The following is a 26,299-nucleotide window of genomic DNA, read 5'->3' as shown; positions in this document are numbered from 1 at the left end:
AGACACTCGTTGCAATTTTGTCTTTCATTATTTTTTCTATTTTGGTCAAATTTATATGAGCACTTCTCTTGATGCCTATGCAATGTTCTGTTCTGGTTGCTTCAATTAAGATCATTACCATGTTTGAGGTCTAACTTCTCTAACAAATCTTATTAAAATGAGTATGACAGTAAGCATGCCTCTTTTGAAACAATTTAAAAGATACAGCCATAATTATGCAAGATTACTAGAACTCAACTGTTTAAGAACACAACATTTCTGTTTGTGCTTTGTGTGTCATAAATTGTCTCCATCTTTCACTAGATTCTTCCCATCAAACTACATCTTCCCAAGGGGATATAAAAAATAGTATCTTCAAAACCAAATAAAAGAACTAAGGAATTTTATATGCTGACCCTTTCCATCAAATAAACTTGAGCTGCAAAATGATGAAAAGCACTGAGAATGTTCTGATGGAGAACAACTAATCCATATTGTTGTCATGGCAACCAGAATGAATGCAAACTCATTTTTACACTAGAAATTGAAAACATTACTGTCAGGTAATAAAACTAATTAGTTTTAATTAATAATATCTATTGAAAAGTTTTACATTTCCAAGCGTAGCTACTAATTATTAGGCATATACAAATTTAGAATCAGAAGAAATAATAAATATTATTTATTTGTATTTATGAAAATAATTGAACTTTTAAGCAAGTAATTTTTCATTAGGAAAAAGTACTATTAGTACTTAGTACCATTATTGTTAGTTTAGAAAAAAAAAAACAAAAACGTTAAAAGCAGAAGCCCAGAATGTGAAGTAGTACTGTAGAAAGCTGATATTAAAACAAGAATTTTTGTGTATTGTTGTGTGTGGAATATTGCAAAATTTATTAGAACTAGCAGAAAAAATGGAGCTTGTTGAGCACATGAGATTAGGTGAAAAATCTGTAGCGATGGCTAGCACATTAGGTGATTGCTAAAGTAATGCTTGCAGTTCTAAATAATAACCATTTCCAGCTGAGCTACACAACAGAGAAATGAGAGGTGAAGATGTGTTTCAGGGAGAATTTTACAGGAAAACAATTTTTGTAAGATTTTGTGACAAGAAACTGAGAATATCTTTCTTGCAGGAAAAGTGTTTTGCAGGCAGACATCTTCTCTCCATTTACGTCATGAAAATTGATAATGGCAAAATTGGGTAGCCTGAACTAAACCATTTTTAAATTGTTTTATGTTCTCTTCTAAACAATGTACATGGGAACCTTTTACAGCTTATTCACAAACATGGCCTATGATAACCTAGTTTGAAGGTGGGTACTGCAAAGTAGCCACACCTGAAGCCTTTCTGAGATACTGATGTTTGAGAAAATGATAACGTGAACTGCTAAAGTGGAGATTTTGCAGAGAGTTCCAGCCCTGTAGGGATTAATTACTCAAAATAAGGGGCCAACAATTCCCTTTTGATTATTTAGTGATACTTAGTAAATCTTGTATTTGCAAGCTAGCAAATTCCATATTGCTAGTGCCTGCACTTTGTAAGCACATAGGTAAAAGTATATGTGTACATATAATTATATTTGAACAAACACATAAATTTTTTGAGAGTGAAATAAAATGTGTTCTAAAGATTCAGTGGTTCTAAGTCATGGACTGTGTTTTACCTTCTGTAAAAAGAAACATGAAAAATCAAAATTTAAATTCTGTTTTTGCTGCAGGAATGATGTTATGGACATAGAGGCTCTAGGGTTTCATTCTCCAAGAGATTATCAGTTACTCTGAATATAAAAAGCAATACATGCTTACTTGTTGAAATCTAGACATCAGTGCAATAATCTGTCTTAACTTTTGGCCCATCTAAACCTGTCAGACATATTTGTTTTACAAGATAATGGATTTTCACTAATAATGAAGAAATTCAGACTACACTGATATAAAGTTAAGGGGATTTGGTTCAGTGACTTCAAATCATGGCATGACTGACGCTTGTAGAAACATCTCCCCTGTTTCCACGTAGGCACAGTCAAGGGACTAAGGTACCAGATGGAATAAATGCCAATACTTGCTCTCAGGTGATTTAGTGTTGTAATTGAGGCAGTAAGCAATTAACTCTAATTATTCTCATGAAGATAGGCAAGTATGACCTTGATCTGATATGGCTTGGGAATTAGTGGGGTGTATCTGAATGTACAATCCTTGAGAAGTGGCTTTTTGTAGTAAATCTACTCCTTAACATGGGAATTTTATTAGAAGTATATGTTGGTTGGTAATGAGACCCATGAGCTTGTGAGAAATAACAGCCATTCTGAGTGCACTGAATGATCAACTAGGGTTTTAATCAGACTTAGATTTGCAAGAGCTATTTCTGTATAGATGTTAGCTTTAGGTGTTTTGAAAATGGAATGGGAGAAGGAAGATTAATGTTAGGACTTCATTAAGTGGCATGAAGATTGCTAATTCAACCTGCTATTTCTGCTTAGGAATGTAAGATTAGGATTTATTTCTATCTGAAAGAAGCAGAATTTTAAAAATAGCATAAAATCCATTACAATGATGAAGAAAAATGATAATAGTCTAGAACGATGTTTTAATTAATATTGGGCTAACCCTGGGCGACTGGAAATGTCAACTGCAATTGGCCATGCCAAGCCACAATGTGTGCAGTCAAGTGAGCAAAAAGATGATGTTTTGAGGAAAGCAGAAGAAAGAAACTGTAAAGCAACTGATATTAATGTGCATGAAACTTAAAAGGAACAGAAACCGCAGTTATGCTGGATCAAGACAGCCACAGAAGTTGGCACTAAATATCAGCTTCTGGCAGTGCCAGACTAGTTTAATCCAGGGTTTACTGAAAAATATGATAGTGAAAATAATGCATATTTTTCAACGTGTAATTTTAACTGTCTCATCTTGGCTCCTCTTTGTCTGTTTTTCTATGCATACAATGAAAATACATATTAAGTTTTTTCCCTTCTCTCCCTTTTGTGGAGAAGATTGGCATCTGAAATTCAACTGCAGTTCATTTTCTGCAAGTAATATTATCATGTGTCCCATTGTTAAGCAGAAAAAATGCTATTTCAAGTCCTCTGCAGGTTTAAGCAATTTTATTTATGCTGTAACATTACTGTTTTCACCAACTTCAGAGGACAAGGTAAGAAAAGCAGCTGCTGAAAGCCAAAATGTTATCTTATAAATAAAGCATTTATCTACTTTATCTTTTGAATACCATTTATTTTTGGAAATGGAATGTGCACCAAATAAATAATATTTCATAGGATTGATAGTGATAGACCGTTTTCCTTAAATATTAAGCTCTTCTCAAATACAAGGTTCGTCATTGTGTCTAGGATTGACAAAGTTCTCTCCTGTATTAAATAGTTTTGAAGATGTTTTTGTTTTGGTCAGAAACATTATTCTGTCTTCAACAGTACATCAGCTGATAAGGACGAATTAACTAAAACCAAAACCCAAAGCCAGTGGTAAGAAAATATAAATTATTGTTTTCAGGCACTGCTTGGAGCATTGACCGAAATGTAATTATAAATCTCCTGGAATAATATTGGAGAGACTACTAGGCAAAAGTTCACAGGTGGGTGCAGAAAAGCAATATAGTGTTGTGTAATTTGTTCTGAACATATTTTTTTTTTTACCCTGCTGTGGATTACTGCTGTGTAGCCCTTCAATCAGCATTACAACAAATAGTAAGAATGTCTCAGCCCAAATTAAAATAGAGATGAAAGTTTTCCACTAAAATAGAGACAGACAGACATGTCAAATCTCTTGGACTTCATGAGTCACTCAAAGATTTGTCTTCAGAATGAACAGTAGAATAGGCTACATAGATAACAAATCAACTTGTTTAGTTGATTTGTTATCTAATCTATGTAGCCTATTCTATTGTAAATGATGTCAGGATCTGAAAATCTTCCTGTGAAATACTGAGCCAGACCACTAATACCATTCACCTCTTCCTTGTTTTTTTTTTTTTTTTTTTTGAGGTGTGTTAATTACTAGTAGTAGTCTTATAAGTATGCCCGAGCAGGGCAGGTCAGAGGTAAGCCCCTTGCCCCTGGAATAAAAAATAGGGATTTTGGTACTGGTGTTTACTTTCAAGTCTTTCTTCTACAGTGTTTTCCAGAGTATAGATCCAGGACTGTTTAGTAAATTTTCTGATGTCTTTGTGAACTAGACAGTTTACTGACACCTACAGCTTTTAATCCTGTGTTCATCTATAGTGTTCAGTTATGTGAAGAAAAAGCCTCTTGCATTCCTTTTGTATTTTTGCTTAGTATTTTGTGCACATATTTAATTTACTGGATTTGATCACAATGGTTTATCCCAACTTTAGCTGCTGTTGAATAGTTTGTGGTTAACTAAGTAGCTTTTCAGTATTAAATGTTAATTCACTATGCTGAACATTGTTTTCAAAACATGAAATTATTCATTCATATAGAACAAGAGTGAAAGTAGTGCGAAATCATGACCAATTTTCTGCCCCATCTCACTCTTGTCCTTCACAGGTCTGATATGCATCCCTTGTCTTTCTCATAGGGACACTGCCAAACATGCATTAGTACTGCCCTTCATGTGCACTTCTGCAGCGTGAATGCACTTTTCCACTCTACAGCCCTGGGATATGGACATGTACTTTCACTGCTCCTTCTAAAAGTCATCTTTGGACAAACACACAGTGATGCTTGCTGGATCAAAAAATGTGTATGCAGAAGCAAGTAGGAGAATATGGGTGGAACTGTGTTGAGATCGGTGGGAGAAAGGTGGCACTCAGTGAGTGATCAGCAAATCTCAAAAGTTTATTGAATAGATACACATATTTATATTAGTGTTATTAAGGCTAACACATATTGCAAAAAGCGAGCTCATTATTGGTTAGTTACTTATCAGCTAACTACTCCTACTTCTACATTCTTGTGGCTATTCTGTTTGGGCTTTTCTTATCCTTTCTTCACTTTTCTAGCTAACGAACCTCTCCCCCATGCAGCTGTTGCAGCAGGGGCACAGTGACCTTGCCAGGTTTGGACACTGACTGCTGACTCCCGTCCTCGTCTCCTTCTTGCTTATCTAACGGTATTATTCCAGCATGACCTTTGTCAGCTAGCTAACTGCCCACAAAATCCTCCACAGAACTGGGCCCATCTCATGTGTAAACCAAGAAATTATGTGAGCAGAACCAAGCACTCTGTACTTATTTTTCTCTACCACAAGGCAAAAAGAATTTTAAAAAAATCTTGGATTTTCAGACTGGCCTCTGGAATGAGCTTGCAATCCAATGACTGAATAAACTCCACTCTCATGTAGTTGAAGTTGGGTGACTGAAATGACAATTGTCTTGTGAAATTTCTGAGAACCTACACTTCTCAGTATTGTAGGCTTCAAGCTCCAATCTAATTGCCTGTTTCTTCCTATATGATTTTAATGGTGGTTTTGTCTGTGCTTTAGGCCCTTATATATGCACAATGTGAAACAGCTTTTAGACCAGCAGCAAGTATGTTCTCATTTGTTACCTACACTCTCTACTTTCAAGTAATTTTAAAATACTTTTATTTTTTTTTCTCATTTTCATTCAAATTGTTTATCCATGCTGCATTAAATGACCAGTTTTTATATCACAAAACATATTTGTTTGAATTGTAGATATTGTATGAACATATTTAAGTGAAAGCTTCTTAATGTTATGGTGATATTTTACACCAAGTGTGTTTAAATTCATTAGATTTAGAGAAAGTGTAAATCAGGTAACAGTAGATAATCGCTTTATTCCTGTAGTAGTTATTGCTTCAGGCAGATGGGATTATTAAATAAGTCTCTGATGAAATGCAGTGACAGAGGATCTTAGTGGTGTACCTGCCAGAACGTTTAAGAAAACTGAACGTGTAAATGAATAAATTCTAAAGAAATACTGTCCCAGCATACTGATAACAAAGGTACATTTTCTGTGGTTTTTATATGTTATATTATTTCCTTAATTAAAGAAAAAGAAAAACTAAATAAAAGTCTGGTTGGAATACTAAGTGGTTATTCCTGATGATTTACAACTTGGCTCAGGACAGCTGTCAAGCACTGGCTTTTCAAATCATCTGAGCGTGGCAGGAGCTGCCTAAACACAGGTAACTACTGCAACCTCAGAGCTTTCAGATCCGTTAGTCCTTCACCTGTTACCTTACTAAGTTATGGTTATCCTGTGTTCTTGTGTCATACTTACTGACCTCATTTCAGATACCCTAGAGCATTTCATGTAGTCTACATTTACACAATGAATTCTACACTCAGTGTCCTCCAGTTGAAAGCTACACTTTTGCTGAAAAGAGACCACAGAATATGTCCTTCCAAAATATCTTTTTTTTAAATTGATTTATTTTATTTTATTTATTTTCTCTATGCTGCACTGGGGAACAAAGATTTATGGTCAAGGCACAGCCCAGAGACAATGAGTAAGTTGTTTGAAATCAGAAGGAATACATAGAACCTATTTGCCACCTAGAGAAACAGTGGGAATTGGACAAGTTCTAATATTGTTAAAGCCATGGTATTCCATAAAAGTATCACTAAGAAACTATCACAAGGTGGTGGAATATGTTCACCTTCAGGAAAAATTCATATGGATAACAATCTGATGAAACTTGCAGAACATAAAAGAAACAACACTTGGTGCAAAAAGAAAGAAACCAAATGTGCGAGAAAAAGTAGATATGCCTAATTTTGTACTGCTGTTGTAGCTATTACATTAGTTACCTGAGTAGGCTGAATGTACTTCTAGAGTGCGCTAAGATCAGAACTAAGGAAGATATGGTACCTGGCTTCCCTCTAACTGTAGACTCCTCAGAAAATCAGAACATGAATATTTAATACCTTTAGAATGCTGTCAGTCAGTTTTATACAATATTTTCATAGAATTTAATACATAAGTTATTACCTACAGCTGTGAAAGCAGTGTGTTTTTTTTTTGTTTTTTTTTTTTTTTTGAGTTTTTAGGGTCTTTAAAATAGTTTCTGACTGAAAAAAAATAGGAAAGATGGTTTGGTAAAAATAACATGGAAATGATGATAGTTTTAGTTAAATAAAAATGAAAAACAGTCAACCCTCGCCTGGAAAAATTCAAATATTGTGTCTAATCTTAGCTAAAATTTTGTAGCTTACTCTGATCTCTGTTTTTCTGGTATGATAATGAGGCCCTGACACAGCAGCCTGCATGCTCAAGTAGGACAAAGTCTTAGTATTTTTCCTAGAAAGCAAAGGAGTTCACACATTCCTCTCTGTATGTGCATGAGACTACCTCTGTTGCAGAAAATATAGAGAACTGTGCTATACAGGTGGGTTTAGTTGCTTTTCACTTTTGATTATAACTTTGTTATGGATTGTTATGAACTAAAAACTTCCAGAACTTTAATGTAATAAAATGAGGTCAAGATATCCTCATATCCTTTGCTGATTTCTAACTCTAAAGTACTGGTGTGAACTGAGATAGTATTGAAGCAAGGACTTAACATCTTTTAGCACATCTGGAATAGGAAACCAGAAGGTGATAATAATTTTGAAATCAACCAGTAATTGGTTTTAAATATAGAGAAAGACAGAGAAATTTGCCTTGAGTTATAAAACTAGCAATATCATACGTGGCTTCGTCTAATTATCTAATTTTAAAGAAATCTACTGTTAAGACAATAACCTTTGTGAGTGGTGGGAAAATGGCTCTGGGCATTGGCAACAGGTACAGGCCAGAATGGTCTCCAGGACTCAAACATATTGATCAGTAGGAGCTGTTTACATGGTCTGTGCTGGCTATCTAAACTGGGCTGGGGAAACATGATCCTTGTCAGGTTGTGAGCGCCATAGGAAAGAAATCTTATACTAGAAGCTTTATAATAGAGATTGATATTCACCTGCTAATCCCATGCTGCCTAGAAAATAAATTTCGAGTTATGTCACTGAGTCATGTGGCTCTTTTTTTTCTGTAAACCTGCTCTAAATCCCCCGTGTCATGTCTACACAGCTGTCACAGCTGTCTCATCTTCATTTATATGTCACAGCACCTGAGCTAACTCAGCTGTGTTTATATTAGGACTTTACAAGTATATCACATTAGTCAAAAAACCAAAGTACTTACAAATAACTATAATCTTGACTGCAACTCAGATTTTCTTAGCGACAGATTTCAGTACAGTACTTTGCAGAATAGCGGCTGTTGTATCACTGTGAGCAAGTGAATGAAAGTCATATAAACTATTTCATTACTTCAGCAGCAGCAGAGGATGCAAATAATATTTTAGAAGACATTGGAAAAAACATTGTAAATACTAGACACAGATTAAGAGATATCAATGAATAGCTAAAATATACTTACAAATACATAGCTTATTAAAAAAGGCAAAAGATAACACTGGGAAAATTTATACTGTTTATATAAACCAAAGTTTGAGGATGTGTTATAAGTGAAAAAAAAAACCTTTTTGAGATGACAGTAGTTTTTTTCAGGCATAAGCAAAATTGCCAGTAGAGATTTTAGGATAACTGTGTAAGATTTTTTCAGAAATTCTCAGTCCTGGAACTCTGCTGTTTTTAAACCAGAGCCTTCTGAATCTGGAAAATCTAGCATAATTTGTGCTTTCAGTTTTGTCACTGTCTTCTACCACAGTAGGTTATTTGCGATTTCAGCATGGAAAGCATTTAGTGGCTTGATTTTACACATATGCTTCCACACACTAAGTATATATTTCTGGTTTTGCTTAAGATTTTCTGCTCCAAAATAAATTTAAAAAAAAATTAAAAAAAAAGCAGATATGCAAAGCTGAATGCTTTTGAGATTTTTTTTGCATTTTCTGTCTCATTCTAGCCAAGGATGTGGCAAGTTTTCCTGTAGTGTTGCCAGCAAGATTTATAATATGGAATTAAAAAATTTGGCTATATATAGAAAAGATGTTCATGTTTTCAGAAATTTGCTTAATGTATTAAAATATAAAGTCTATTTATTCAACTTGCATACCCATTAGTAAAGACCAAATTATTTGCCTATTGAATTAGTATGATAACACTCATGCAAGCAGTATCTGACATGTTCAGATTGAGCTTGCATTTAGTTCTAGTGGCAATGTTTAGATTGATGAACAATGCAGATGAGTCATTCTGGTCCTTGGCACTGGAGTATGTTATAATTGTAGTGTGATGAGATAACAAAGAGACTCTGACTTTAAATTAAAAAAAATAAAAGGGATAGTCTTGGGGATACGAACAGTTGAAAACAGAGAATACCAATTAGCTTTTCCATCTCCCTCTGCTCTTTTTCCCTTTCTTCCCCAATCCCTTTCCATTATATCCTATTTAAGAATTACAGTTCATGAATTTTTGCAATAGGAATATTTGAATCAGAAACAAAATGTATCACATGTAGGACATTCATTTTTGAGCATGCTATCCACAAAGGTGGAATTGAAGAGACATTCATTTCAGATTCCAGTGTTTTGAAACTTTTCATTTTAGATATCAAAAACTGCAGTTACATGATGATATTTGATATATTCCAGAAGTGATGTTTTATACATAGGACATAGGACATCTGATATTTATTGAAAATGCTAGGAAAAAATCCCATTCTAACTATCATAATTTAAATATCATCTTATTCATACTCTCTTCAGGATACTTTAAAACAGGCCTAGAAGGGTCTATTAAATTGCATTTAAGCCCAGTACACTTTGCAGGTGTCCAGTATAATGAACACTTTAAATGGCTACGCTCTAAGGTTAATTTGTTCTGTAAAATTGCCCAGACCCCTCTAGAGTATTCATTAGTAGAATAAAACAGAGACCTAATCCAGATAGATGCTAAAGGATTATCATTATTGCTGTAAGGACGACTTTGATAAAATTCTAATTGGAATTGCCGCATGGGGACTGAACAAATGAAGCAGATTATGATAAATACAGGGTTTCAGACCTCTCTAACTAAGTTCTGAGACTGGGGTAAAATAAAGTGATCAAACTCATCTGAAAACAGATAGCTACCTCAATTTACTCCAGAATTCTTAGAGTGGCATGAAAATTATACTCAACTGTATATAATTATACCAAATGTCAGCACAATACAATTAGAGCTAAAACACCATTGCACATTCATTTTGCTTTTAACAGCATTTCATTGCAAACAGACTTTTGTCTCATTAGTGTAGGACTGACAGATTTAAACCTATAGTTATACACATTCATCCATAATAATATCAAACAAGAGCATTATATTGTCTTTCCTCGCTGCATTATATGAAAAGCAGAAATTTTCTTTTGGGCCTTTTAAAAACAAAAGAGAATTAACATTGTCTAAATAAAATAAAAATAAACTATCTTTTTCTGCATTCAGATATATATCTGGTAAAATCCCTGTGTCATGAATCCACAGTTTATATGCCATTAAAACAGATTGTGAATTAGCCATTGTACATGTCCATCAAATACAAATTTTCATTTCATGGTTGTTATAGGTTTTATGGTTAGCAAAACAAAAGGAAAAGTTTTCCACTCAGTTTGAGTTACAGTGGCAGAACACAGCCTCAGGGATAGGGAATCCACAATTTCTCTGGGCAGCCTGCTCCAGTGCCTCACCACCCTCACAGAAAACATATAAATCTAAACCTACTCTCTTTCAGTTTAAAGCCATCATTCCATATCCTACTGCTACTTGCCTTTAGTCAAAAGCCTCCCCCAGCTTTCTTGTAGCCACCCTTTCAGTACTGAAAAGCTGCTGCTATAAGAGCTCACCAGAGCCTTTTTCAGGCTGAACAACCCCAACTTTCTCAGCCCGTCTTTATAGGAAAGGTGCCCTATCCCTCTGATCAGCTTTGTGGTGCTCCCCTGGACTCACTCCAATGTGTCCATCTCCTTCCTGTGCCGAGGACCCCAGAGCTGGATGCAGTTACTCCAGTGAGGTCCCAGGAGAGTGGAGCAGAGAGGCAGAATCCCCTCCCTGGCCCTGCTGCCCACAGTGGTCTGAGGCAGCCCAGGATGCGTTTGGCTCCCGGGGTTGTGAGTGCCCCTGGCCAGATCATGTCCAGCCTCTCACCCACCTGTGACTCCAACTCCTTCTCGACAGAGCTGCTCTTCATCTGTTCACCCCTCAGCCCGCATTGATGCCAGGAGTTGTCCTGACGCAGGTGCAGCACCTTGTGCTTGGTCTTGTTAAACTGCATGAGACTCGCATGGGCCCAATTCTTGAGCTTGTCCGGATTCCTCTGGGTGGCATCCCCTCCTGCAGGTGTGCCAACTGCACCCTCACCTTGGAGTCTTCTCCAAACCTGATGAGGGTGCACTCAATCCCCTGGTCTGTTTAAGTAACTGTGTTTATAACTGCAGCCACTTTTGCAAATTTTCTGAGTAAACAGAGCTGAAACTTTAATTCACTTTTAAAGAAATTTAAGACAGCCCTGGTTAAGTATTTTTGAGGTTGTTTGGAGAGGTTTTCTTATTAACATAAGAAATATTTCCTACTGAGCTTAGGTTTTCCAGTCTAGGATTTAATTTTTTATCCATTTATACCTTCAAAATGTTATCCAAAATATCAATGGAAGAATAATACCAGAGTTAACATATTAATTATGTAGAATTTAAAGAGAAATAAAGAGCCTAAAATTTATGGAAAATAAAGAAGTCCATTTTAAAATTATTTTTGCAAGACATATTGAGGCAATTGCTTTAAGTCTGATGAAAATATATACTTAAAGAGAAGACCATATCTATATTCTTTCATTATACTGTTTATTTAGAATTGCTACAGGTTATAACTGAGCATAGCCTGAATTAAAAAAAAAACCAAAAAAAAAAACCATATAATTCAGAAAGAAGACAATCGTGATTTTGCTGATCTGATTCATATCTATAAATAAGTAATCAGATTCAATTATTTCAAAATATTCCTGTGACTAATTTTGTTGCTGAAAGTCACCTGTACCTTGACACTGTAAGGGAAAGATCATAAAAGATGATATGATTTCTTCAAAAGTTTCTCCTCATACGCATTTCCTAATGATGTGCTAAGGTTCTTTTGCCTATATTACTATAGGTCAGCGGCAGCAGGCAGCACTGAGACCACAACCCTTTCTACCACAAGCTCCCCTAATGTGTATTTATAAAAGACAGTCATAGTAAACATTTTAAATCAAAGATGAACTATTTAGGACTCAGGTGTATACTTCTTGCTCCTTTTTACTCTAGTACATTTTTAAATACAGAGTAATGCATCATGAGCAATGTTTTTGTCATAAGGTATATGAACTAGGAGAGCTACTGCAATTCTAGCTTATCTGTGTGTGTCACAAGACTGTTTCAAATGGCTCTATTACACCTCTGAGTTCAAGTGTGCATAAAGAAAATGTTATGGTACATTACAAACAAGATTGTAAGATGTTCTGTATCATCTATTCTTATATCAAAACCAAGTGATGAACTAAACTTCCATATATCTGAGCAGCTTGGTCTAGTGAAAAGTGTCAGGGAGATTAGAACAATATGATCTTTAATGTCCTTTCCAACACAAAGCATTGTATGACTCTATGATATTATCTAAAAAAAAAAGTTTTGTGGAGAGTAGCTTTATTTTAATTTTATATTTTTAAAGGATCCCTCCAGTTAATTCTTATTCCCATTATCTCTTTAATTGCTCTTATATACACCGCTATCCCTACTAATTTTTCTAAATCTGCTCTTGTAGTGTGTCATAGACCTATAGTTACCCACATATGAAGAACATGGAGGCCTCACATGCATCCTGTTTTCTGCTGCAAATTATGGAACAGAAATACTTGATTTTCCTCTGCCTCACAATGTTGTTCCACTGTGGCTTCTCACACTTGATGGGTTTTTTGTCTTGGCAGTTTTTTCACTGAGAGAGACATAAAACTGGTAGAAAACAACTCCAGGTGTATCGTCTACTCTCTTTGTAATCAGCATTTTTGTAATGATGACATAGGTTTATGTGCATTATGTTTGAGACTGGCCATCTCTATTCACACTTTGCTGTGTATCTAATCCAAGAAACCTTAAGAATAGAAATGGCCATACTCTTTCTTCAAAGGAAGGTCTATCAGACTGCTGTATATCTCTGTCCCAAACCCAGTTCTGTATTTTTGTTTAATGACAATAAAATCTGTTCCTAACGTATAATACTCCTAAATGTGTAACATATTTTAATGCTTTGCTTATAGTGCTGTTACCCACCATGGAATATCCATGTCAATTTGTTGATACAAAGTCTCTAGCTTCTCTACTGTGAAGTGCTACTGATGTCCCTTTTTATTTGCTTGCAATTTTATCCATGCTACATTCCTGCAGCAGAAACATTTACTGGGAAATTGCTAGGTCCTGTCTTACCACACAATCAGATTTGAATTAGTGTCTACCCTTCTGCTTCCTCTATTAATGAATCACCGTAGAAATTAATAAAATACATATTTTCAGTTCCTATATGTCATGGTTTAACCCCAGTCAGCAGCCAAGCCCCGCACAGCCACTCACTCGCTCCCTCACTAGTGAGAAAATCACTCACTAGGGGGAAAATCACCCTCATTAGGGGGAAAACCAAAACGGTAAAGATAAAGGACTTGTGGGTTGAGATGAAGACAGTTTAATAGGGAAAGTAAAAGCCACACACACACACATGCACAAGAAAAGCAAAACAAGGAATTAATTCACTGCTTCCCATGGGCAGTCAGGTGCTCAACCATACCTGGAAGAGCAGGGCTCAGTCACAGGGAATGGTGACTTGGGAAAACAAAGAACAAATGTCCCCTCCTTCCTCTTTCTGCCCACCCACTTAATACATGGAACATGATGTCACATGATCTGGAATATCCCTGGGGTCAGTTTGGGTCACCTGTTCTGGCTTTGTCTCCTCCCAACCTCCCATGTACCCCCAACTTCCATGGCAGTACAAAAAGCAGAAAAGGCCTTGGCTCTGTGTAAATCCTGCTCAGCAAGAACAAAAACATCTCCATATTATCAGCCCTGTGTTCAGCTCAAATCCAAAACACAGCCACACACCAGCCACTGTGAAGGGAATTACCTCTACCACAGCTGAAACCTTCACACCATATCTGTTAAAATCTAATCTTTCTGTAACATCCAATTGTCACACTTCTTATTGTCTTCTGTTGTCTCTTATACTCTGAGCTATAATTAAGTTAGATGCTTAAATTAATGTACTAAACAGTGCTTTTATTTGAATTCAGCATGAAAGAGATATGATGTTATATCTCCGTTTTTTAGATATATGATATTATATGTCTACGGGGTTTTTTTCTGAGCAATTGCTAAGAGTAACTAAAATTTTCTCCCGAGAGAGGCTATAAAATTACCTTTTAAGTCCATATTTGAATTATTAGATATTTAAATTTAATGGTTTTAAGATTAGTTATTTCGTACTCACTAAGATCAAAGAAAATATCGGGAGAAGAATGGCAAGCTGTTGGAAAAATAGGGAAAAATTTATCTTAATAAATAATGAGTATATTTTTGCCATTCTACATCTTTATCAAATATCTGTCAGTTCACTTCTATAATTCTTGCTGGTCTTATGTGTCTATGAAGGATTGTTTTGTACAATAGAGTTTTAATAAAGCTCAGAATGGGAGGATAGTATAATAAAACATCCGAAGATGCTAGTCATCTTCCTATTGCCAACAGAAAATTTATAATTTACTCTTTATTTATTTCCAGGGTAAATTATTTAACTTATTGCCATTAAATCTAAAAGTTTCCTGGGAGATTAAGAAAACACCCTTACATACCCCTTTACAAATTCATTGTAGTGGCAAAGATCTCTAATAAAGAAAACCTTCTACATCCGTTCTTTATTACAGTACTTCAATAAGACAGGTGTTTTTTTTTTATTTTCAGTTATCTCATTTTGATTGTGATACCGTACAATGAATTGCTGTATGGTGGTGCCTAAGAGTATCATCATATGAATTTTGGATAGAAAGCATATGTACACCAGGACATCAATTAGGTAACTGCAATTATACTGGCTGCACTATCTGCCTTAAAAGTGGAGTTTTTGCTCGCCACATTAGTACATTATATTGTTACAAAACCATTTGTGCCAGCTATATACTACAGAATGAAGTTCAAATAATTGGTTTTGACATAGACAGCACTAAGTGATCTGAATTTCAACTGAAACATTTTCCTTTCTACTACCATTTGCTGACAGTGGATATCAGTCATGAACTTCTTTCTATTTTGCTCCAAGATTTCTTTTCTGGGTTATTCTACGCACTCAGTTTGGGAGTTCTTTCAAGCAAACTGCCAATCTATGCAGTTTTAATTGTTTGAAAGGGAAAGCTTTTAAGATTAAAACATTTCTTAGCACACATGTGCTAAGAAAAAAGTCTTCAAGACCTAATGCAGCACAAATATGATTTTGAATAGGGTAGTCTTCCTCTGTACTGCAGGGCAAAATCAGAATGTGGTGGACTGAAGAGCTGCTAAAATAGAGTGGCAGCATGGCTGTTGAACAGTGACAGATACACACTTTCATTTCTATTCCTCAAAAAGTACAATAGTAAGGAAATAGGAGAGAGACTAAAGGTGAACTAAAGACCTCTAAATTCTCTTCTCCCATGAGTGTATCCAGATATTGTATTGTACATTATTGTATTACAATAATATTTAATAATTTAAGCTGTTAAATCTACACATCCAATATGAAACCTCTGAATCAGCCTTAATAAATCAACATTTATTAATTTGTGTGCATAAAAGGGAAATATACAATCATATATGCAATGTAGTGGACAGAGAGATAAATAGGAGAAAAATACCTCATTGAGTACCTAGGAACAGATATTTAAATTTTGGAATTTAGCAGAAATTGTTATAAGGACACTGCAAACCACATCCTACACTTCAGAGCAGTCGGAAAGGAATGAGTGAAAAGAGGTGAAGAACAAAAACATTAAAGAGTACTTCAAGGTTTTCAGGATGCCAAGGAACAGAATTTTCTTGTGTATGAGTGGAAACAGGAAAATAAGTACCTTGACAAGAGAATTTTTCTCAGGGCGCTTCTTCTTAGAAATTATTCTAAGATTATTCTATTCGGCAGTGGTAGGCCAAATTTACTCAATTATTCCTGGTCATTTCTGCACTAATTTTTTTCTACTTCCTCTCCAGATGTCTAACATTTACTAAGTGTTGCCAAAGTTCTAGAAAAAAAAAACTATGCTCACCTGACAGAACAGTGTCCATAGCACAAGGTGCAATTTAAAATCAACCATAGGTCACTCAAGTCCTGTGGCATTCACATTCTCTGAAAAAGTTCCTTTGCCCAGGGTTTTTCTCCTGGGGAGCTGAAAAGCAGCGAGAGAGACCTCAGAGTAAAACAACAATTCTTACCTCCTTTGCTTCTCCTGTGTTTTGCTTGCGTGGAATGTGTTTGGAGATTGTTTACCCAAAGGTGATTGCCTTATTGGACTCTGGTGTGAGTTGTTTTGACTCATTGGCCAATTATGGCCAAGCTGTGTTGGGACTCTGGAAAGAGTCAAGTGTTTTCATTATTATCTCTTTAGCACTGAGCAAGAATCTTTTCTGTATTCTTTAGTGTAGTGTAGTATAATATTCTTGAATATAATATAGTATAATAAAGTAATAAATTAGCCTTCTGAGGATGTGGAGTCAGATGCATCATTCCTGCCTTTGTTGGGGTACTTTGATTACAACAAAGTCCCAACAAAGTCCAAAGTAATAGGGTGAGACACAAAATTAGTTAAAATTTAATGTGGTCCAAAATGTCTAATATGAAAGCTATTTGCAAAATCCCCTGTTGTTTTCATTATATTTATTCATATGATGATTACAGTGCAACATAGGTATTCTTAAAACTGTTCACAAAAAATAAAAGGCTCATATGTTCACATGTTGATTACTCAGTTTCTACTTGAGATTAAGCAAAAAAAAAAAGATCCTAACCAAATCCCAGGCCAGTAACCACTGAAAATGTTTGACTTGTTATAATTTGAAGGCTATTGCAGCAATATCCAGCATGACTTGGAGGTTAACCCAAAATCTGCTCAATACCAAACTTAAGGCTATTTTTCAAAATGCACAGTTAGTAATTAAATTTATTCTTTCCCCCACCCTCTTTCTTACACATGTTAGAAATTTTGTTTCAGAGAGATATATTCAGCCAATTTTTAAACATTATTTTGTATGGTAAATAGGAAATCAGAGGTTGAGTTCTCACAGTTTATTTCTTTGCAACAATCTACATCTCAGTTTATTATTCTCAATCTAATTCTCAGTTTAGTACATTTGCTATGTGTTGCAAATACATAGTGCAATTTGCAGTCTGTTACACCAGTGGGTAATTTGCTATAAAGAAACAAGAATGTACAATTAATGATTTCAACATGGAAAAAATGCAGGAAATATTCACAACATTTCTCATTGAAACAAAAAAGAATTGCTGTTCCCTCGTATTTTTTCAGTCTCTTGCTCTCTGCTGCATATATCTTTTAAGCATATGCAAAACCAAGTTAAGGGAAAGGGCGAAAGTTTGAAGAGCTTTTCCAGCTTCTTCTGAAAGAAGAAAATTATCTATTTACAATTATCTATTTATATATTTGATGAGGACAACATAATCTGGAACTAGTGAAAATAATGTATTTAATAAAAGTCTTCAAAAGTTTACCCTCTCAGTCAAAGTTCTGATAAATTTCAACACTTTCTTTGTCAGTATGGATTTATTTTCTCTTCCCTTTCAAACAGTATTTCCAGTCATATTCTCATCAAGGCCAGTAACACACTCAAGTCTCAGTTCACCAAGTTTAGGAAAAACTCATTTTTGAAAGCAGAATAGAATTTTTTAGTTCTCATTTACAATGCAATGAAAGGCTTTCAAAACAATTATCTTTATGTCAACCTGGTGTTCTTAACACAGTTCCAATAATAAATTTGAAGAACCACTTATCTTTTGAAGCATCTATTTTTAAATGCTTTAGGTTTATTTACAAAACAAGATAGTCTTGTTTTTGTCACATGACCTAAAAAACATTTCCAAACATGTTTCTTCTGCACCTCCTCATGTCACTCCCTCAAACAATGTGTGTTGTTCTTTAAAACAACTACATTCCAAGGACCTAATTTTTCTCATGCAAGAAATACCAGAAGGAGAGAATTTTAAGCAATTTGGGGGGCATGGTTAGTTGAAGACAAAAGCAAGGAGAGGTTATAATTTTTCTTTACAGTCCAAAATGAAAATGTTTTGAATGGGAAAAAGTAATAAATCCTTTTCCAAATCAATAGGAAATATCAAAAGAAATTATAAATTGGCTGATTTGAGTATTTGGATATTTTAGAAAGTAGGTTCCTGTTGTGGTTTAAGCTCAGCTGGCAATTAAGCAGCATGCAGCTTCTTGCTCACTTACCTAGAACACTGGTGGGTTTGGGAGGAGAATAAAAAGTATAACTTGTGGGTTGGGATAAGCGGAGTTTAATAATTGGAACAAATTAAAAGATAAGAAGACGAAGGAGAGAAAGACAAAACACAAGAAAAACAAGCGATGCACAGTAGAGTTGCACCTCAGCTGCTGATCAGTGCCAAACCCATCCCTGAACCAATACTGTCCCACCTTAGCAGCAATTCCCCCAGTTTATGTACTGAAACTCTTACACAAGAGTTGTGTAAACTCTTTTTCACAAGAGAAGTATCTCAGTGGATGACTTTCAGATTCATTCAGTGGCAATGTTTCTGACTCTTTCTGCCCTTACACAGTTCAACCAATTAAACTTGCATAGAATATAATGTTTTCTATAGGTTCGGTGCAAATCACAACTCAAAGTACAATAATTTTACAGGTTGAAATTCCTTGGAGATGAAATAGCTAACAATGAGATTTAAAATATCACAATAAATAAGTTAAACTAAAAAGTTAGTTAAACTAAAAAGAGTTAAACTAAAAAGATTAAGTTAAACTAAAAAGTTAAACTAAAAAGTTAAACTAAAAAGATAAGTGTTTTTACATCATCTGATTTCTGAAAATCTCAGGTAATAAATGCTACTCATCTAGACTATTGGTATATAATAACATCATTCACCTCTTGTTCTTACATGACTTCTAATGCAAACTTAGTTTATGTATCTTCTTTTCTATTATTCTTTTCAATATACCTGATATTTAAGAATGAAAGCTATACAAAGAAACAATTATGAAGTATAAAAAAATAGATGTTAACACAATGTGATTGCGAAGATAGATAAATATTAAATTATACTCAGCACTTTTTACAAAACTAGGCTTATGTACTTTATTATTTATATGATTATATGAATAGTAATTTTATCCATATCCCACTGAAACAAATGAAATGCCAGTTAGAGATATGAAGGTGTGCTATATAAATCACTATTTAGTTTGATTCAGAAAATTGTTATCCCAATTTTAGACTATCTGTTTTTCTAGTCTTAGGTGATTGGCTATGTCTTCATTTATTTTTCTCTTGTACAGCATTCACCTAGAAGTGAAATACATTATAAGTTTATTAATTTTTATTTATGTATGTTTGAAAAGTCTTATCTAAAAAAATTTATGAAGATTTATATCTATTTCATAATGTAGGTAATAGATAATTAGTAAAAGCTTCAATTTATTGTTCAGCTCCATTCTTATTATGGAATTTCATCATCAGATTAACAAATGGTAGTTTGAATGATAACACAGTACTGATGCTAATTTTATAGAATCAGTAACCCTTTTATATTTACTCAAATATTTTGTAGCTTTCCACATACATGTAGGCAAACAAGAAAAATTAATTCAATTTCATAAATAAAAAAATATATCTGAGCCAGGAATACACAAAAATATCCCACAACTACTAATTAGGGCTAAAAATTACAGCAGATTAATTTCTCAGTTTGAAATTTTTAAGAGAAATATGATCTGGAGCGATTTTATTGTTCAGAGAACCTAAATGAAAATAATTAAACTCTTCCAATATTTCTTAGCAAGAGTTTTAATGAACTCAATCTCTACTTTCATATCAGCATCAATTGCACATACTGATTAATGGAAAAATATTAAGAGAAGTAATGAGATCTTCTGCTAGTGAAAAAGGCTGTTCTAATTCATGCACTGGTACAGTTAGAGGCCAAATAAAATATGCACTTTATAATCAGTCAGTTATTTCAGTAAAAATTATTTTATACATTGTTTGCAAAAGTAGCATTGAAGCAAATTAATGTATTAAATAAAAGAGTTCTGTGAAAAACTGCACGGATGCAAATGTAGCAACTAGTTAAAAAATTATCTGTTAATTGCCTGAAACTATGGAAAAAAGAGCTAGAAGTAAAGCTGATAGAAGAATTATATACTTTTGGTTGAAACTTTGTTTCTTTTTTAGCATTTCCTGATTGAGTTGGGCATTTCAGAAAGGGTGATTTGGAGCCTCTGTATAAAGTTTGTGAATGACACTAAGCTAGCTGTGTCACTTCATACACCAAGGCAAGAAGTAGGGCAAGATCAAAATGCACAATGACCTTGACAAAATAAAAGTCTAGTTTAAAATTAAAACAAAAAATAATAACATTACTAAAAAGAGCAATACTTCAAGATAAATAAGAGTATGAGCTGGAGAAAAACGGGCCTGAAATGACTATGAGTCACCTATGGAACAACAGCTCATACTGCTCATGCTGCTGGCACATTCTCCTTCCTTGGTAAATTGGCCTGGAGAACAATAGATGATACAATGGAAATACAAATCTACAGGTTGCATTTGTATACTACAGCCAAAGCATTCTGTTCTTACAGTTTTTGCCAAAAGTGAATATGCTAAAAAAGAAGCTATAACCTACTACGACATAAGGATACAATAACAAGGGGTTATCACGGGACTTTATAAATAATGAAGGAATCAGCTAAGAAAATTCAAAAAGAAGCCAAATAGAACCAGAAAAATGTTTAGTAGTGTCAAGAGAAAGGATGAAAAACAGAGGAGCATTAGGAACATGTTTTGGTGCTGTCAGAGTCTCTCTGAGTCATCATGGCCTCTGCTCAGGTTCAGCCATCTGACAGCCAGCACCCAGATCCTTTTCCACTGATCAGCTTTCTGATCACTCTGCCTGTAGAGATGTCTGGGGGTTTTGTGACCAAAGTGAAAGGCTGGCACTCTGCTGTATTGAAGCTCACACACTTGGCCTCAGCCCACTGATCCAGCCTGTCCAGATCCCTCTGTAGAACCTTCTGACCCTCCAGCAGATCAACAATTCCAGCCCATTTGGTGTCATCTAGCATCTGAGGGTATATTCAATTCCCTCACCCATATAATTGATTAAGATATTAGACATTACTGGACCCAGTACTGGTCCATGAGGAACAGCACTAGCAACTGGCCACCAACAGGATTTAACTCCATTTACCACCACTCGCTGGGCCTGGAGACCCAGATAATTTTTTTAGCTGCTGCACCCATCTAAGCCACGAGCAGCCAGTTTCCCCAGGAGAATGCTATGGGAAACAGTGTCAAAGGCATTAGCAAAGTCCAGGTAAGCAATATGCACAGCCTTTCCCTTGCCTGCTAAGTGGGTCACTGTCATAGAAGTGGACCAGGTTGATGAAAGAGAACCTGTCTTTCCCAAACCCATGCTGGCTGGGTCTGACACCCTGGTTTACCTGCATGTGTTATGTGATTGCATTCAAGGGGTTCTGCTCCATGACCTTCACCGAGTGTGGTGTTGCATTTTAGTTAAATGGCATGCTCTGTCCTCAACCCCCAAAAATGTACAGTTTATTTCAAGCCTGTGGTCCTGCCCTGAATCTCATGTATCTGTAATCCCACTGGCCCAAGTCTTATTCCGCACCCACTTTGAATCTCCCTCTTAAGCTGTGCGAGGGAGACCAGACACTCTCTTGGCCCTTCTCTCTCCAAGCTCTCCCTCTCTCCCCCTCCTTCCCCCTTCCCCCTCAGTAACCATGCTGCTCCCGGTGGTGGGACCCCCAATAAACCCTCATCTAATCAGCACCCTCCGAAGCCGTGTAGAGTCTCCTTGTCTGCCGGCTGCTCCCAGCGAACACTCTGGGGACTCACCAGGGAGCCCCCCCAAAGGAACAGCAACAACTGAGGATCATGCTGATAGGCCTGTAGTTCCCTTCATTCTCCTTCTGGGCATTGAAAGTGACTCTGAGCATGTGCAAGCAGTTCCTTGGCACCCTTGCTGCATCCCATCTGGCTCTATGGACTTGTGTCTCAGTGGTGTAGCAGGTCACCCAGCACTCCTTCCTAGATAACAGGGACTCCATCCTGCTCCCGGTCACTGTCTTCCAGCTCAAAGTGCTGGTTACCTTGATGACAACTAGTCTTAGTATTAAAAGCTGAGGCAAAGAAGGCACTGAGTACCTCAGCCTTTTCTTCATCTGTCACAACATTTCCTTCCCCATTCCATAAAGAATGGAGATTATCCTGACCCCCCCCTTTTTGTCTTGACTCTAATTAGAGTAACATTTTCATTGTCTTTTATAGCAGTATCCAGATTAAATTCTAGGTCGGCTTTTACCCTTGTAAGCTTTTCCCTGTGCAACCTCACATCTTTGTGAGCCCTCCTGAGTTTTCCTGAGTCATCCTGCCTCTTCCTTCATAGGTCAGAAACTCTCCTTTTTTTTAAACATGAGTTCTAGTTAAATCTCTGTTCAGTCAGGCTGGCCTGCTTCCCCATCAGCTTGTCTTTCAGCACATAGGAACAGATGGATCTGTAAATTTGATTTAAACCATATTATCTGAGCAGGTTTTCCTGTGAAACTACACATATTCTTCACAATATGAAATATCTTGGAGAAAGGCAATCTTATATAAGATAGCAGGAAGATATTATTTTACTGTTTTAAGTGTAAATGATACTTTTTATAAAGTGTCATTTAATTTATTACCAATGCAATAACAAAAAACAATAACCTACATCAGTGTAGGAGGTATGGAAAGAACTTGTATTTATAAGAATGAAAGGAAGAATTTCATTTGTTGAGCCTAGATAAGACAAAAATGAGATAAGAGATGACTGCAAAATGGAAATGGAAAACATGATAAAGAGGAATGACCTTCTCAATGTCCACAAAAACAACATAAAAAAAAATGAAACTAAAGTACATATACTAAAATTGTGTATTAGGAATTTAAGTATCTAGCTTATGAAGTCAGCACTTAAAACTTCTAATAAAGTGATTAATTACAGGTAAAATGTATTTTATTGGTTTCAAGAAAATTTCAGTGAAAGCACATGCAAATTTCTGTATTTCAAAGTCAAATTGAAGTTTTGTATAATTTGAGTCCAGACTAAGAACTGCTGTGTGGAATCCTCTTGGAATCCCACTGTAGTACATCTAGAGCTGAAGGACCCCATAGCAGGAAACATACTCAACAAATGAGTTGTGAGGAAATAAACAAAAGAGTTTCCTGTATTGTTTGCTTAACCTTTGAAAAATTGCTGACTTTCTACCCTTCCCTGTATTTCCAATACCATCAGTAAAACTAGCTAACAGACTTTGGCCCCCTAGGTGTTATTTTATGCCTTTTTTCCTCCTCCAGCTATTCACATTTTCTTCTTTAGATCAACCACGAGGAGCTATTACCATGGGATGAGTACTGGTACAGGTACAACATATTCATGGCAATCACTTCTCACCTGGTGTCACTTGCTTCCTTTTTCAGGCTGCTATTATTATACCCTACTCTGATTTGCATTGGATTAGTGGAATTTCCCTGTCTCTTAATGGAAAAGAACATATGGCACATAGCTTTAGAAGTGTGCTACCAAACATAGTGAATGTTGGATTGACATTGTTACACTCATAAGCTTTGTTGATAAAAACAAATATTTATACACTATGACATTCTTTCTGCAAATTGCTACCCCTACTCAATGTATGATTCATGAGAAATAGGATCAGATAAAACAGACTTGGCAAATGGGTAGAAACAGAAATAAACAAGCAGAGAGTAGAAAAAAATTCTGTGTTGCAGAATCCAGGGCCATATTGTCATTTCTAGAAATGGACTATAAACTTTTTACTGATATTTCAGATTTAGGGCTGAGTCTTGCCAGACTTGCTCTGTCTGAACTTCTCTTGACCTGCCTGTAGCTTTGTTTTACTTGATTTCTCTGTGAAAGCAATTTATCTAATTTACAAGGTCCACAGCTAATTTATTTTTCTTTTATCTTTCTTTTTATGGTCCAACCATAGTTCTGTAAAGATAAAGTGGTTATTCTATATAAAATTGGATATTTATGACTGCAAAATATTGATGCAGCCAAGAGAAATATATGCCTTGTATGATACCAGAGGCCTTGAGAAACAAAGCACAGTATGAAGAATAGCAGAGCTCAGACCTGAAATGATAAGGGATGAGTCCCAAGAAAATAAAAATTTTACTTTTTGGTTAACCAGTATCAAAATTCTGTCTTCCTGCCATTCCCCCTTCTCCATTACTCCTCAGATGTCCTAACCTATGAAATTTAAGGCACTTTCCTCACCGTAGTGCTTTCTTAGAGATGGGGCATATCTATTACTCTCCACGGTATATAAATGATGTTTCTTAAACTACTGAAGTGAGTAAGAATTCTCTAGTTGCCACCACCCCAGTACAACTATCTTACAACTTGATAGGTTCAAATTTGTGCTTGACCTTGATTTGTATAAAAAAAATAATAAGTATGGCTATTGTGCAGTGAATGGAAAATATTCTGGGTGCCACAGACATATCATGTCTGTACATTGCATGGCATAGAGAAGTTAGAAATTTCAGATCAAAATAATTTATTTCCCTTATTGTTTCTTATTAAACTGAAAAATTAAAATAAAATTTCACTTTAGGTATAAAAATATATACATGAGGTACACCAGAGTTTTATATATATATATATATATATATATACATATAGTTTTGTCAGCTATGTTTGTATGTATGTATAGGTAAACATAAATATTTATGCATAGATATGGTGCCTGAGATTTCACATAGTTTGATGCTTGCAATGAGATCTTCACACATACATAATTTGGTAATAAAATTGTTCCTTTTTTTTTTTTTTACTGAGAAGTCCCAAGAAATCAGAGGTTATTTTCTACAAATAGTAATTACTAAATTTTTTACCAGTATTTTGATAATCTGTGAATTAGAAGTGCAGAAGAAAGTGTTAGTCCCACATAAGAGTTTCTTCCATGTAAGAAACTATATAATTGACTGTGTAGCTGTGATTTGTGTAATATTTATTAATCATAGAAATATTTAATAGATTTCTGCTATATTGTGGAATAACAGCCACTTGCATAATACAAAGTGTATTATTTTTATGGATTGCTATAAGAATATATAGCAACAGATGTGATATTGCCATTACCCAGAGACATTTTTCCTGCTTCTTGGAAACTGAAGTACTGTTGTGGCTTAACCCCAACTGGCAGCTAAGTACCATGCAGCTGCCTTGCTTGCTTATTCCCTACCCTGATGGGCCAGGATAGAGAATCAGGCAAAAAAAAAAAAAAAAAAAAAAAAAAAGAAAAGTGAAACCCATGGTTTGAGATAAGAGCTATTCAACAATAGGAAAAATGTTCAAAAAATGGTCATGCATATAAAAGGGAGAGAAAGCTAAAACCCAAAAAAAAAAAGAAGGTCACAAAATACAGCCACTCAGCACCCTCTGTTTATCCTTATTATGTGCTTTTTTGGTAGCCATTTCATAAGGCAGCTGGAAAACTTCATATGGCAATACTGATATTGGGCCTTATACTGACTATAAATCATGTGTGTGACAGCTTCTGGCAGTCCACATTATAATAACACTTCTGTTTTTCTTCAGTTGTGTTTTCAAACATCTGTAAATTTCCAGTCCAGCTAACACAATTCTCACATTACAGGTATTCTTGATCTCTAAAGTCTGTTAAATAATATATCTGTAGGTGTCAATCAGTGATTCTTTGGTACTCTTCCTGCAAGGTAATGATAAACCCTACCTTACTACTTCACCCTGAAGACTTTCAATACATGTTTGTTATTTTGATGCTGATTTCCAGTGGCCCATACTACGCAGGTTTTATGTCTAAGCCCAGATTTCATGGCATATTGTTTGAAGTTGTGTGGGGTAATCTACAGCTTATTCTTAGACATTACTATATCAAAAACATCATATAATGCAAAACCAGTTTTGCTTTGTAGACAGTCATGTTTTTTTGCTATAACATTCTCCAGTAAAACTAACTTAGTGCAACATTAAAAATAGAGTTACAAAACAATAGACATGGAGGGTATTTTAAAGGTTCATAGTCCTGTAGTTT

This window comes from Onychostruthus taczanowskii, unplaced genomic scaffold, assembly GCF_017590055.1.
Source record: "Onychostruthus taczanowskii isolate IOZ18803 unplaced genomic scaffold, ASM1759005v1 scaffold2, whole genome shotgun sequence".
Lineage (NCBI taxonomy): Eukaryota > Metazoa > Chordata > Aves > Passeriformes > Passeridae > Onychostruthus > Onychostruthus taczanowskii.
The sequence above is the reverse complement of the archived record's forward strand: the minus strand, read 5'-3'. Positions refer to the sequence as shown.